Here is a 14,854-nt window from a genome sequence, read left to right as displayed (position 1 = left end):
GATGATCTATATTAAACTATAGGTCATCACTCTATAACTAATGCAGTATTAAGACAATAGTATATTTGGTTGTGATAGAACAATCTAGTTAAGGCAGTAGCTATTTACTCAAATAGTATGTACCAGCATGAATTGAAAATTATTTCAGAAATATCAGATTTGGAAGGAGCTAAGTACTCAATATGCTACCTTTTGTTGTAATAGTAAAAGTTATGTCATGTTAATGTAAAGTACAATACTGTATGTTTGACATGACGTAAGGGGGTGTATAACCTCTACCTGACCAAAAACTTAAAGGCTATACACACCCTTGAATTTTTTTAAATTAAAAATTTATATTCAGGTTTCAGACCTAGATACAGCTGCTCTGTATAAAGGATACAAAGCATCTGTATTTCAAAAAGTAAAAATAATTTTTAATAAAAAGTATTTAGAAAGTTGCACCAAACACACTGATAGACATTTTTATTAAAGGGTAAATAAACTTTCAGAAAATTTCTGACATGTCAAAGTGACATGTCAGAAGTTTTGATCAGTGTGGTTCAGAGTACTGAGACCCCCACAGATTGCTAAACCAAAGAGGCAGAAGTGCTCGGGTGAGCGCTGAGCCGCTTTGTTTCTGATTGGCTTTTCTTGGAAAGCCCAGCAGCTGGTGTACGGGCCAATAGACTTTCTATTGAGTCCGTTCACCAACTGATCCGGCTTCCCAGAAAAGCCGATCAGAAACCAAGCAGCTCAGTGTTCACCCGAGTGCTTCTGCCACTTTGATTGAGCGATCGCGGGGGTCTCAGTGCTCAGACTCTCACCGATCAAAACTTCTGACCTGTCACTATGACATAGTTAATACGGTTGAAAAAAGACACATGTCCATCAAGTTCAACCAAGTACATGTCAGAAGTTTTCTTAAAGTTTAAAGGTGTACATGCCTTTAAATAGCAACTCTGAGTTTGATAATGTAGAGTATAAGCAAAGATTTTGATACATAATAAATTTCACTATTAATAAACCCAAATATAAAATGGTCATCCAAAACATATAAAAATAACAGGGATTGCATACAGTGGTTAAATAATTTAGAATAAAGCAGGGTCAAGTTATAAATAGGGCAAATGGAGCAATTGCGCTGGTCAGGGGCAGACACAGACCACTGATGGCTCCTGTTCAAAAACAGCATGCCAACATATTCTCAATTTACATCTCATATTTGAAATGAATATTGACTATAAAAGCAAGAAATAAAAAATTCTCTCTGTGGAAAAAGCCTTTAGAAAATGGCTTATCTTAAATTATTTTAGTAGCTATAGATAACATTCCTGGTGGTCGTTTGGCATTGGAGAGCTTAAAGGGGTCTTCTGGGACATTTATAAGACAGGCTGCAGACAGGAGATCTGCTAAAATAACAAAATAAATAATACTCACCTAGTAAATCACCTGCCGCTCCAGCACCACCGCTCTGGTTCTCCCTGACGCTGGTCTGTTTATTTTTACAGGAAGTGAGGACGTCCTGTTCCATCGATGTGACTGCTGCAGCCACTCACTGGCCTTAGCAAAGACAAGCTGTTCTTGTAAGCATCACCGTTGATTGGCTTCAGGGGTCACATAGATGAAACGGGAATGAAGGTTGACAGACTGGCAGGGATAGCTGAAGCTGCAACGCCGGAGCGAAGAGCAATTTACCAGGAAACTATTACTTTTTTTTAAATCCCTTTTAATGGTAACATCCTTGCCGGTCTAGGGTAGTGTAGTAAATGGGTTAACGCTCTGTAAAGGGGATAACTCCCTGTACTGAAGGATGCAGGACTCTTTTCTCTTTCTCCTCCATCTGTGGCTGTAGACTGTTCAGACAAGGACACAAATCCTGCATCATCAGATGTCAGTCAGAGAGCAGGTTAGACAATCATAAAGGCTCTCAATTGGCTGACTGTGTCTGTGTATTTATTTGAGAGCCATGCAAAGTGTAAGGGGATGAGAGAAGCAGGATACTTGTTTTAAAACCTACTGAGGCCAATGTGAGCCCCCTCCCCTACTGGGCACCTGTGCAGCTGAACATGCTGCACAAACTTTATGTCAACCCATACCCCTGGGTTCCCCACCGCAAAGATGCCTGAGGAGATGTACAAAATAGTTCATTGAAAAGGCATTAAAATAACTAAATGTTATTAAAAGGGTATTCCCAGAATCATAAATAGGTTATAATTTTCTGATCACTGGGGGTCCCATTGCTGGGAACCCATCGATCCTGAGAATGGGGGTCCCATAACCCCAGATTTTCCTCACTGCACTCCCCGCAGTGCAGAGGAGCTTGAGCGGACCGGTGGTTGAATATGCGCCCGACACTCCATTCACTGTCTATGAGAATGACGGAAACAGCCGAGAGCATTACTCCACTGTTTCCGTCATTCCCATAGACTTTGAATGGAGCTGCAGTTCGCATGCTCAACCGCCGCTCCATACAATGTCCTCTTCACTGCGGTTGAGCAGTGAGGAGGACCTGGGGATTCGTGGACCCCCCCATCCTCACGATCGGTGGGGGTCCAAATGGTGGGAACCCCAGTGATCAGCAGTTTATCACATATCCTGAGAATAGTTGATAATTTATGATTTTGGGAATACCCCTTTAATTCAAACTATTAACTTACAAAACAATGCTTCTGAAACATTTTGCCGTTTTCTACAGGTCTGTGATACCATATACCACTGTGTACGAGAAATAAGATGTAAAATGTACCACCATTATGGTGACACAAAGAGTAGCTATTGGAGATACAATCATAAAGAACATTTATATTATATTTATAGTTCCTTTCTTACAAAAAATGGGGAGAGCTCCATCCCTAGGAAAAAGAAGAGGGGCCTCCATCCATATTCGGTAATTGGCCTCCACCAACATTGATACAGGCTTGGTAGAAAGTCTAGTGGACCCTTGAATGAAAAGCCACTAATCCTACGTAAATCTTTTGTCAATTAATGGAAACCATTTTGTCCTTTTAAGTATATTAGTTTTCTTCTTATATTAAAAAGAAGTTGACAATACCAACATATAGAAAGGCTTTAATTTTATTGTATTTGACCATATGGTAAAATCCTTTATAAATGATTAAGAAGTGATGTACTTTACATTTAACTTCAGTTTGTAGTACAGTAAATTGCTTCTTGCTCAAATTAAACTGATTAAACTTGAGCATTGCTGTTTCCTTGTTTGACCTGAAAACCTCTCGGAGAACTGTACAGGAAGAAAGCCAGTTTTCTGTAGCAATTTACAGTACATCATGTATCCTCTAAACTGAAGATGTGAGGTAGAATACATAAATACATTACCGTTTTATGCCAATGAGTCAGCCAAAAGTGATCTACTTGAAATAAGTTTAAAAATACAAGCAAATAAAAAATGTGTTATGTTGATGAAAAAAGTCTTCTTTTCATTGGGTTCACAGCTGCAGGCTGATTACCCCCGACAGCATGGCTTCCGTTATTTCATCAAAGGGGGGCGGTTACTCGCAGCTGCTGTAAACCATTTAATGGCCTCTAATTAAAACTAATTATTCTTCCTAAAATGATATTTGCCAGTACAAAAGGTATTTTAATTTCCAATGTGAAACCGTGAAGCTGTAAATTGTAAAAGACAAGTTTTTGTAAGGCAGATGACAGAATTGTGCCAGTTTCATTTGATTGTGATGAGGGGATGCCTCTTGACCTTGGAAGTGACATACTTAGAGATACCTCCTGCTACGGGCAGACTTTCAGTCTAAGACATTGGTGGCCTACAGCAATTACAACAAAAGTTAGACGAAAGAGCTGAATTGTACAGTTATAAAAAAAAGCTCGAAATATAAACTTTTATTATTTCACCGTGTTATAGCTGTCCGTTAGCTTGACAAGCCATTGACACATTCAATAAATGCATTCATTACCTCTCCTTCATAAGACAGGCTCAATCTTTTAGAAACATTGTCTATTTAGTCACCAAATCTAAACGCTACTATTTATGGTGGGTTTACTTATTTTTCAGCTTTTTCATTTTCTTACTCTTGTCACTACCTGGAGAGAATTAACAAGCTGCTGTTGACTGATCTGGTAACATTATAATGAGTATCTGTGTGGTACAAAAAAAAAAGACAATCAGAGTAAAAATAAAGCTATAATAAGATTTGTCAGGCGCACTGCACAGAATAAGGCCATGTTCCCATGAAGCTGAAATCTGCTGCAAAATCTGCCTGTGTTACATGTGGATTTGGCAGCGGAATCCGAGGCAGATCTTACTGCAAATTTCACCTTTTGCATAACAATGTGTGAAATCCGCTGGAAGATTAGAACAAATCTGTGGCAGAAAATAATGTTAAAGTCAACATCATGGTATTGCAGCTCATCTCCATATAAATTATTTGGGCAGAGCTGTAAAACTCAGAGAATAATTTGCAATAAAGCACTATTCAGAATGTGTTACTTAGGGAACTTTTATACGGCCCGACAGGACATTGAGCGGTGATCGTTTCACAAGGTGCTAGTATGGGGATGAGTGCTCGTTCCATACATTTCTATCATGTCTGCAGCTCGTCTCCCTCTTTGCCAACAACGATAATATTTTGGGCATTTAAAACGATACAATCAGCCGATGAACGGGCGTTTTCTCGTTTATCAGCTGATCGTTGCCCTGTTTACACAGGCCAATTACCGGGAACGAGCATTCTGTGAACGCTCGTTTGCCCGGTAATTGACCCGTGTAAAAGGACCCTTAGTCAATCACTTTAATCACGTTAATCAATCAAGTTAATCACTTTATTGATTATATTATTTGAGAAACCGAATAAGGTTACAGACAAATTATGGTACTGTTCTAAAATAGGACATGTGTGATAGTGGAAATTTTAATAACAATGGCTGTTATAGGTGCATGTTTGGTTGTCTACCTGGTATTTCAATGGTAAGCTTACAATGTGGCACAAACTTGCTTTAATGATTAATTCCGTTTATGTCATATACCACCTGCAAAGGCACATAGCCGACTTATAATGGCTTTCTTACCTTTTATCTGCTGTAAATGGATTGATAGATTAGACCTGGGGGCAGTGAACCATGGAATAAGAGGTTTGCTGGAAAGGGTTTATTACTCTTTAATGTTATTCTTGGTCTAGTGTCAGCCAAGAAGGATGAGCTAGATTATCAGAAAGTAAGCTGGGTGCCAGAACAAGCATTCTCTTCATTTATCCCCCTTAGCCTTCTAGACATCGACTTCATGCATCATAAAAGTTATGATAAGTGTTATATGGAGGCATCACATACACACAGATTTTAATGTATCCTCTGCCATCAGTGCTATCACCTGTAATAGGTTTATTTATTTTACCAGCTACAGATACAGTTGTGCCAAGATATCAGTTACCGTGATTATATATTTCTTTATGTTTTTTAGTAAAGAGTAAAACTTATGAAAATATAAGTAGCAAGATGACCTGAGGATTTCTAAATTATGCAGATTCTTAAAGTTGCATACAGAACAATTAGTAAAATGACCATAAAAGTTTCAAATTTAATTAGAATTTGGGAGATCTGTCTACCTGACTGTCATTATTTATCAAAATTGAGAACAGACCCCAGCCCAGATGAGAGAGAAGGGAAAGTATTCCAAAAATGTTTCCTTTTCTTTTCAACTCTATTATGGGATCCACTACTATTCTTTTTAAATGACAATGAACATTCTGTATTTCCCTGACCTGAATTGTATCTTGATCTGGCATTGATTTGCTTTATTTCTACAAAAAATAAAATTGGAAATTTCAATCTCAGAATGTAAAAATTCAAGTGGCAATGCAGTTAACCCCAATATACTATTCTTTTTGTCACACTTTCAAAAGAGTTGATAAGGCTGATTATGAACATTCAATGGACAGTTGTGTGGGTAAACTAGTTACATGTTATTTTGCTTCACTTTAAGGGAGGATACACAGCGTATCCGCCCTGTGTGCTGCAGAGAATTCCGGCTGAAAAAAACACACCAAATTATGGTGCCATTTTTCAGCTGAAATGTCCGCTGTGGAAAACTTCATGTAAAATTAAAAAATGTTTCATACTTACATAGCCACGGCGACGCGTCCCTCTGCCGTCCTGCAGGCCACCCTCCTGGGGTGACCGCTGCAGCCTGTGATTGGCTGCAGCGGTCACATGGGATCAAACGTCATCCCTGGAAGCCGGCCTGGATGAAGAAACAAAGAATTCTGGGTAAGCTTTTCTCTCCGCAAAAATCGCAACATCTGCTATTTGTTGCAGGTTTTACCTCCCCATTGATTTCAATGGGAAAACGTGCAACAAAAAAGCAGCGATTACACAAATACAAATAACATGCCGCAGTTAAAAATCCGCACCGCAGGTCAATTTCTGAGCATTTTATTCTGCTCATCATATACGCAGCGTGCGGATGAGATTTGTTCATTAACATATTTTTTTTATTGGTTTTCCACTGCAGTTTTCCACTGTCATTACCTTACACTTTTCTATTATACTATTAGGCTATGTTCACACTGAGTTTTTGGACGAGTTTTTTGACGCGGAAACCGCAATAAAAAAACTCGTCAAAAACGGCCCGAAAAATGCCTCCCATTGATTTCAATGGGAGGCGGAGGTGTCTTGAAAACCGCCTCGCGGGAAAAAGAAGCGACATGCCCTATCTTCGGGCGTTTAAGCCTCTGACCTCTCATTGACTTCAATGGGAGGCAGAGAAAGCGTATTTCGCTGTGTTTTATGCCCGTGGCGCTCAATGGCCGCGGGCGAAAAACGCTGCGAAAATCGGCGTGCAGGGAGAGGAAAATCTGCCTCAAACTTCCAAACGAAATTTTGAGGCAGAAATTCTGCCTGCAAAAAAACTCTGTGTGAACATAGCCTTAGAGTTTTTGTTGGTCAAATCTAGAAAGACTAAGTATCTCAGTTTCTTAAATTGATTTAATTTGATTGCCTGGACCAATAGAGACAGTGATTGCCTACTCTGAAGGTAAAAATAGAAGGAAAATTAAAATTGTAAACTATAGTGTTTTATTTGTTGTCAAAACAGTGTAATTATGTTTAACACAACATTAATTCCATATATCCAGTTGCATTGCTAGGGTCTTAAAAGATCAGGGGCAGAAGCCCCAATAGCATATCTTTAAGACTAAGGCTCCTATAGCTACACCGCTGGATAGAGTTGGATACATTGTCTCAGCAGACAGTATCATACATGATAGGCTTAGATACATGCCCCCAGCAGACAGTATCACACATGATAGGCTTAGATATAGGGTCCCAGAAGTAAGTATCCTTGCACTAACATATGTCCACCCCCCAAAAAAAGTGTGTGTGTGAGTATGTGTATATATATATATATATATATATACATACATATATAAAAAAAAAATATATATATATATATATATATATATATATATATCATATCTGTAGCACTCTGACCCTATAGCTATGGATATAATTAGATACAGTGGCACAGCAGACTTTATCACACATGATTGGCTTAGATATTAGGCCCAGCTTGCTGACATTGTGGCTCCAGTGCTGGACACAGAAAAGGTAAGTATAAAAATTGCTTTGCTTTTTTATGTTTTACTATTTTTTTTATGTTATTGTGTATTTTTACAGGTTTGGATGTTGGACTACTTTGGATTTGAGGACTACTTCAATGACAGCAGTTTTTATTCTCAATGAAATGGTCAACGAGGGTTGTGTGGTGTTTTTTTATTTAAATTTAAAAAAAAATCTATGTCCTTGTATTTTTTTTAAACTTTATTACTACCTCCTTAGTAATGGCTGCTTGCTGATTGACAGCGTCCATTACTAAGGCCCGGCTTAATGTTAGCTGGTAAAATCCTAATACTAACCCCCATTATTACCCTGGTACCCACCGCCACCAGCGTTGCCGGGGGGAAACCCGGGCACGATCCAGTACCCGACCATCTGTAGTGATGGACAGGCACTATGGCAGCCCAGGCTTGGAAAGCAGAAAAACAGTGGCCCTTCCCACCCTGGTAATGCTAGCCTGCTGCTTCTGTGTTGTATCTGGTTGGTTATGAAAAATGAGGGGGGACACCACGTAGTTTTTAAGAATTATTTATTTTAAAAAAAACAACGTAGGCCCCCCCCATTTTTCATAACCAGCCAGATACAATACAGCAGCAGCAGCAGGCTAGCATTACCAGGGTGGGAAGGGCTACTGTTTTGGGCTTTCCCAGCCTAATAATACCAGCTTGTGGCTGCCCGAGTACCCAGCCATCACTACAGATGGTTAGGTACTGGATTATACTCGGCTCTTCCCGATACCCCTGGTTGTGGTGGGTACCAGTGTAATAATGGGGGTTAGTGTTATCCCTTCCACCGCCTAACATTAAGCCACGCCTTATTAATGGACGCTGTTAATCAGCCTGCAGTCATTACTAAGTGGTAGTAATATAACTGAAAAGAAAATATAAAGACAGAAAAAAATATTTTATTGAAATAAAAAAAAACACGCAACCCTCATTAACAATTTTATTGAAAATAAAAAAGCCGTCAATGAAGTAGTCCTCGAATCCGATGTAGTCCATCATCCAAAACTGTAAAGAAACATAAACACACAAAAAACACCATTAGTAACACATTTGGTAGGCTTAGATATGGGGCCCATATATGATACTGTCTATTAGACCATGTATCTAAGCCTACCACAAGCCTACCACACTCTTATTCTGTATAAGATTACTGTCTGCTGGGGCCCTGTATTTAAGCCTGCTATGTGGTAGGCTTAGATACAAGGTCCATCAGACAGGATCACACATGGGCCATGTATCTAAGCCTACATGTGGTAGGCTTAGATACAGGGCTCAGCAGACAGGATCATAAATGGCCATGTATCTAAGCCTACCATGAGATTGGCTTAGATACAGGGTCCATGTGTGATACTTTCTGTTAGACCCTGTATCCAAGCCTACTACAAAGTAGGCTTAGATGCAGGACCCCAGCAGACAGTAAAGTTACACTTAACATCCTCTTCAGCTCCGGGTGCAGCGGATGTCCTGACACCATCTCGCACCGTGATGCCATGCATGGCACACAGGGTCGTGACATCATGACGCGAGTAGACGCCAGAACTGCCACTGTGCTCGGCAAGAAGGAGGGTAAGTATAGTATCATTACTATAGTAACAGGGGCCCATGTATTTTATTACATCGGCCCCAGTTACTATAGTAACTTTTTCTAGATGCGGTGTGGGGTGCCACGGCCCCCCTTGGCATCAGGGCCGGGTTGTAATTTGCGACCGCTGCAACCCCTATAGCTGCACCACTGAATGTGGCAGTCGCCCGGTACTCCATGGCATCTGGCCAAAGATATGGGGGCTTGGGCCCCAAAGGCCCAGTGCTAGCGACGCCCCTGCATATATCTCTGGCATTTTAAGAAGGACTTTTTTTCAGATGCCCTTTTATGTGTTCCAAGGCCAGATGGGAAGAACTGCTGGTGAGTGACGACACAGCGTGATCTCTCGAGAACACGGCTGTGTCTGCACTGTCAGAAGCTGGGCGTTCTGAAGAGAAGTGGATGATACTTCTCGTCAGAACGCCCAGCTAGTAAAAGTAGTAAAAACGCCCCGATGTACGCACATAATACACGCTCACTTTTACTTTTAAACACACCCACTTGGACTTTTGCAAGCCTCATTTGCATAACTACAAAAATGGTCATAACTTGGCCAAAAATGCTCGTTTTTTAAAAATAAAAACGTTACTGTAATCTACATTGCAGCGCCTATCTGCTGCAATAGCAGATAGGGGTTGCAAAATCTGGTGACAGAGCCTCTTTAAGACAAAACTTAAGGCAGAAAGACCCACAAACAAACAGCAACTGAAGACAGCTGCAGTAAAGGCCTGGCAAAGCATTACAAAGGAGGAAACCCAGCGTTTGGTGATGTCCATGGGTTCCAGACTTCAGGCAGTAATTGCCTGCAAATGATTCTCTACAAAGTATTAAAAAAAAAAACCATTTTATTCATAGTAATGTTAATTTGTCCAATTAATTTTGAGCCCCTGAAATGAGGAGGCTGTTTAGAAAAATGGTTGCAGTTTCACAGGATATTTTTGTTCAACCCCTTGAATTAAACCTGAAAGTCTACACTTCAATTGCATCTCAGTTGTTTCATTTCAAATCCAATGTGGTGGCATGCAGAGCCCAAACCATGAAGATTGTGTCACTGTCCAAATAATTCTGGACCTAACTGTAAGAGGGTTGTTATGTGTAGGCATCTGCAAAGTACATCCAACAGAAATCACATATACAGTATTTGCATAATTCCTTTTTTTTTAATGTGTGGAGTAGCTTTTTATTGTCTTTACCAGGATAGTAGGAATTTCCACTGATAAATTGTGATATTTGTCAGTTTTCAATTCAGTCATTGCTGCATACTAGTCTATGTTCCACTGTGACGTAACAGGCTAACTGCAATTCTTACAGGCTCTCTAACAGCCTTCCTAACAGCCTGTAATTTACCTTTCCCTGCTCTCTGTCAATGTTTAGAAATCTATTTAGTCTCCAAAAAGTCTGTCTTAAGCTCTGTTCACATCTGCCTTACTTTTTCCATTTTTCTGTTCCATCATGTGAACAGAATAACAAAAATAATGGAATCGTCATATGGTTTCCGTCATGATTTCCATCATTATTCCAGAGAAAATAGCACTTCATTCTGCACTAACGAAGCCTCCGACACAGATGTGAACATAGCCTAACACTAGAGTAATACAGTAAGTAGAGGACAGGTAGGAGAGAGAGGAGGGGATGCAGCAGTGGTTTGTCTCTGTGTCTGTGAGAGGGGAGAAACAAAATAGAGGAGGCATCTGATTGGCTCGGGTGCTGAGTACTGCACTGGTATCCCACCAGGAAAAGCCCACCAAATTTTCAGGAATGTGGAGAGTAGGTATAAATTTTAAAAGTCATGAAGAGGACTGGAAAAAAACAACCAAAACCACTGATTTCAAGCTGGTGGTTATCATTAAAGAACTAAAACAATGGACACTGCTTAGTACACACATTGCACAATTTCTCCAATTACAGTACAGGGCGTGCTCCCTGCTTCTGTTGACTTACTTGAAAATTTGAGTAGGCAATGTAGTATGATGGAGTCCCTACCTATCGCCTTGCTCTCAGAGAATCAGCAATAACTATAAGGTTAAATGTGAAGTGTGATTGGCTAAGGTGAGATGGTATTCCGTTCACATTGCATTGCTCATCTGACCTATTCAGTATGTACAATGTGAATATGTAAAAATAGTACGCAGTTCCCCGGTCTGTGAGTCAGAGGAATGTGAAATAAGCACACTTAGCACCAACTTCTTTTATTCATAAAGGACTCTTTAAGTGGACTGACGACAAATCCCCTTTACGCTTCCATGGGTTTTGATGGCATGATATATTTTTTATAACTTAAATATCCAATCTATTGAAAGGTAAATTAATCTGAGATCTGTCACAAGTCAGCTAAAAGTTTGTTCACATCATTCTTATTCCTAATCCAAAGTTTAGAGCAATACTTTTTCCTTCGTGTCTAGTAAGAACATATAAATCTTAGGCTGGGTTCACACGACCTATTTTCAGACGTAAACGAGGCGTATTATGCCTCGTTTTACGCCTGAAAATAGGGCTACAATACGTCGGCAAACATCTGCTCATTCATTTGAATGGGTTTGCCGACGTACTGTGCAGACGACCTGTAATTTACGCGTCGTCGTTTGACAGCTGTCAAACGACGACGCGTAAATTTACTGCCTCGGCAAAGAAGTGCAGGGCACTTCTTTGCAACGTAATTTGAGCCGTTCTTCATTGAACTCAATGAAGAGCAGCTCAAGATATACGAGCGTCACAGATGCCTCGTATATTACGAGGAGGAGCTTTTACGGCTGAAACGACGCAGCAGTTTTCTTCTGAAAACAGGCTGTCATTTCAGCCGTAAAAGCCAGCTAGCGTGTGAACATACCCTTACGTTACTGCCATAGTCATACAGCATTACAAAAGCATCCCACTCTGTAAATTATCATATGTTTTAGTCTATGCATTTCGGCAATTGTTTTCAATAGGCATATTCCTCGTATGATAACCCCACGTCCAGTAGTAATAATAGTACCATTATATACTCTCAAAATATTGAAGTGTTTATAAAGTAGCTTCAAAATATCTTCAGGTGGTAGGAAACAATAACTAATACTAGATTATGAGTTATCAAGCGTACAATTCTTACACTAAATTGTAATGTTTTTGCATGAACTTCACATACAGACTTAATTTCTTTCTAAACTGCCTCATGTTCATAAGATGCATAAAAACAGTAAATTTCCGCATTTGATTTGCTTGTAGCAGAGGGCAAACTATTTGTTTCTTTGGATGCACACCATTGATAGCAACATTAACAATTAAATTTAATCATACATTATGCATAGTATATTTTTCAAAATGAAGGGCTGTTGAATGGTCCATGAGCACATCAGTAACATTACATGACTTTTAGAAGAGTAAATACCAAGATATATTGGTGAACAACACTGTTGCCCTTATTCTGTTAAACACTGAAATTAACATTTAAAAAAAGGAAAATATGCTCCATGAGGACCAAATTTTTTAAAACTTATTTAGATGGTAATAAGCATCTGTATTTTTCTTATAGAAGTCACTGGACTCCATTGACTATACGATTATTCACGGCGGCCATTAAGAGTACTTATGCCATAAGGCCGCCTTTTCACTGCATTGTCTCATTTGTCCGGCTTCCCGAGGGCACTAGAGCAAGTCCCAGGCTGTCAGACAGCCAGGCTCCTCCTCTAACACCCGGGATCAGAATTAATGTAGTATGTGCTATCTACAATATATATATATATATATACATATATATATATATATATATATATATATATATATATATATATATATATATATATTGTTGCTAAAATTTACATTGTATGTTCCGCATAAATTATATTGAACATAGCTCTGTGATGAATACTCTTTAGTGCCTTCATTGTATTCTTATTATAAGCTTTTAGAAAACTGTTCTTAGACATAGTTAAAATTCAGGAAGCAAAACAAAGTATATGGTATTTGTTTCCCTGACTTCCATTCCACCTCTTTTGTCATGCTTGCAGTTGCCAGGGTAACATCATTGCTTTTCTGTCAGACAGATTTAGATTCACTATTTTCTGTAAATAACTTATGGTGGAGGATTAGTATGATGACACTCATCGATAGTACCTCACGTCCATGACACAATCATATAGCACTGATGTTTTCTTAAATTAGAGCAGCTAGAAAGGGAATGTGATTGTGGCTGGTGTGGTAAATTGTTCATTCATTGCAGGCAATGTCCAGATTTATTGTTTTATCTTTGTATTCTGGTGATCTAGAATGATTAAAGGGGTTTTCCACTACTTTTTTTGTTATATTATTGTCCCCTGACTATCGTTTTCACAATTTTATATATTTAAATCAGCTTTATGCTGTATTGTTTATATCCTGATGTTTGTTTACAATATTTTGCGCATGCGCAATGAAAGCAATTTCATTGCGCATGCACATTACAAGTCTGTTCTTTGCGCCTGCGCTTTCAAATACAATTAATTGCGCCTGTGCAAAAAGAGAAAATTCTTATTTCTATTCAGCTTCACTTCACGTCACATCATACACTCGTGTTCGAGGCATCCTATTTGTTTAAGGCCTCATTTACACGAGCGTGTGCGTTTTGCGCGCGCAAAAAACGCTGCGTTTTGCGCGCGCAAAAGGCACTTGGCAGCTCCGTGTGTCATCCGTGTATGATGCGCGGCTGCGTGATTTTCGCGCAGCCGCCATCATAGAGATGAGGCTAGTCGACGCCCGTCACTGTCCAAGGTGCTGAAAGAGCTAACTGATCGGCAGTAACTCTTTCAGCACCCTCGACAGTGAATGCCGATCACAATATACACCAACCTGTGAATAAAAAAAGATGTTCAAACTTACCATGAACTGCCTGCTTCCTCCAGTCCGGTCTCCCGGCCGTTGCCTTGGTGACGCGTCCCTCTCTCGTCATCCGGCCCCACCTCCCAGGATGACGCCGCAGTCCATGAGACCGCTGCAGCCTGTGATTGGCTGCAGCCTGTGCTTGGCCTGTGATTGGCTGCAGCTGTCACTTGGACTTAACTGTCATCCCGGGAGGTCGGACCGGAGTTATCGGTAAGTCAGAACGTCTTTTTTTTTTTACAGGTTCATGGATTTTCGGAGCGGAAGTCACTGTCCATGGTGCTGAACCAGTTTAACGCTTTCAGCACCGTGGACAGTGACTGTCTCCTGACGTCGCGTACCCGAACATTTTTTACCGGTTTCGGTCAAAACGAGTTTTGCCGAACCCGGTGAAGTTCGGTGCGCTCATCTCTAATTTGACACTCCGTTTGGATGTTTGTAACCAGAAAAGCACGTGGTGCTTTTCTGTTTACATTCAGGAGTTTGACAGCTCTTGCGTGATTTTCGCGCATGCAACGCAGGACCGTCAGTGTGGCATGCGTTGTTTTCACGCACCCATTGAAGTCAATGGGTGCGTGTTGCGTGAAAAACGCAAGAATATAGAACATGTCGTGAGTTTTACGCAACGCACTCACGCTGCGCAAAATTCACGCATCGTCTAAACAGCCCCATAGACTATTATAGGTGCGTACGACACGCGTGAAAAGCACGCGCGTCGCACGCGCGTATAATACGCTCGTGTAAATGAGGCCTAAAGCCTCCACAATGCCTGCCCCGTTCTTTGTTTGATTACGCCACAATGCGAGCACTATTATTATTATTTTCATTCATGTTATCACTCAGTGCCCGCGCGCCCCACAAAGATGGTATC

General features: G+C 40.2%; 1 protein-coding gene across 7 annotated transcripts in view; it reads left to right on the top strand.

Annotated features, from left to right (window-relative positions):
- Positions 1 to 14,854, top strand: part of DMD (dystrophin) — a 2,416,993-nt gene that overhangs the window by 1,492,808 nt on the left and 909,331 nt on the right. The gene's annotated exons all lie outside the window — the stretch shown is intronic.

Source organism: Rhinoderma darwinii, chromosome 2 (genome assembly GCF_050947455.1).
Source record: "Rhinoderma darwinii isolate aRhiDar2 chromosome 2, aRhiDar2.hap1, whole genome shotgun sequence".
NCBI classification, from domain to species: domain Eukaryota; kingdom Metazoa; phylum Chordata; class Amphibia; order Anura; family Rhinodermatidae; genus Rhinoderma; species Rhinoderma darwinii.
The sequence above is the reverse complement of the archived record's forward strand: the minus strand, read 5'-3'. Positions and strand labels throughout refer to the sequence as shown.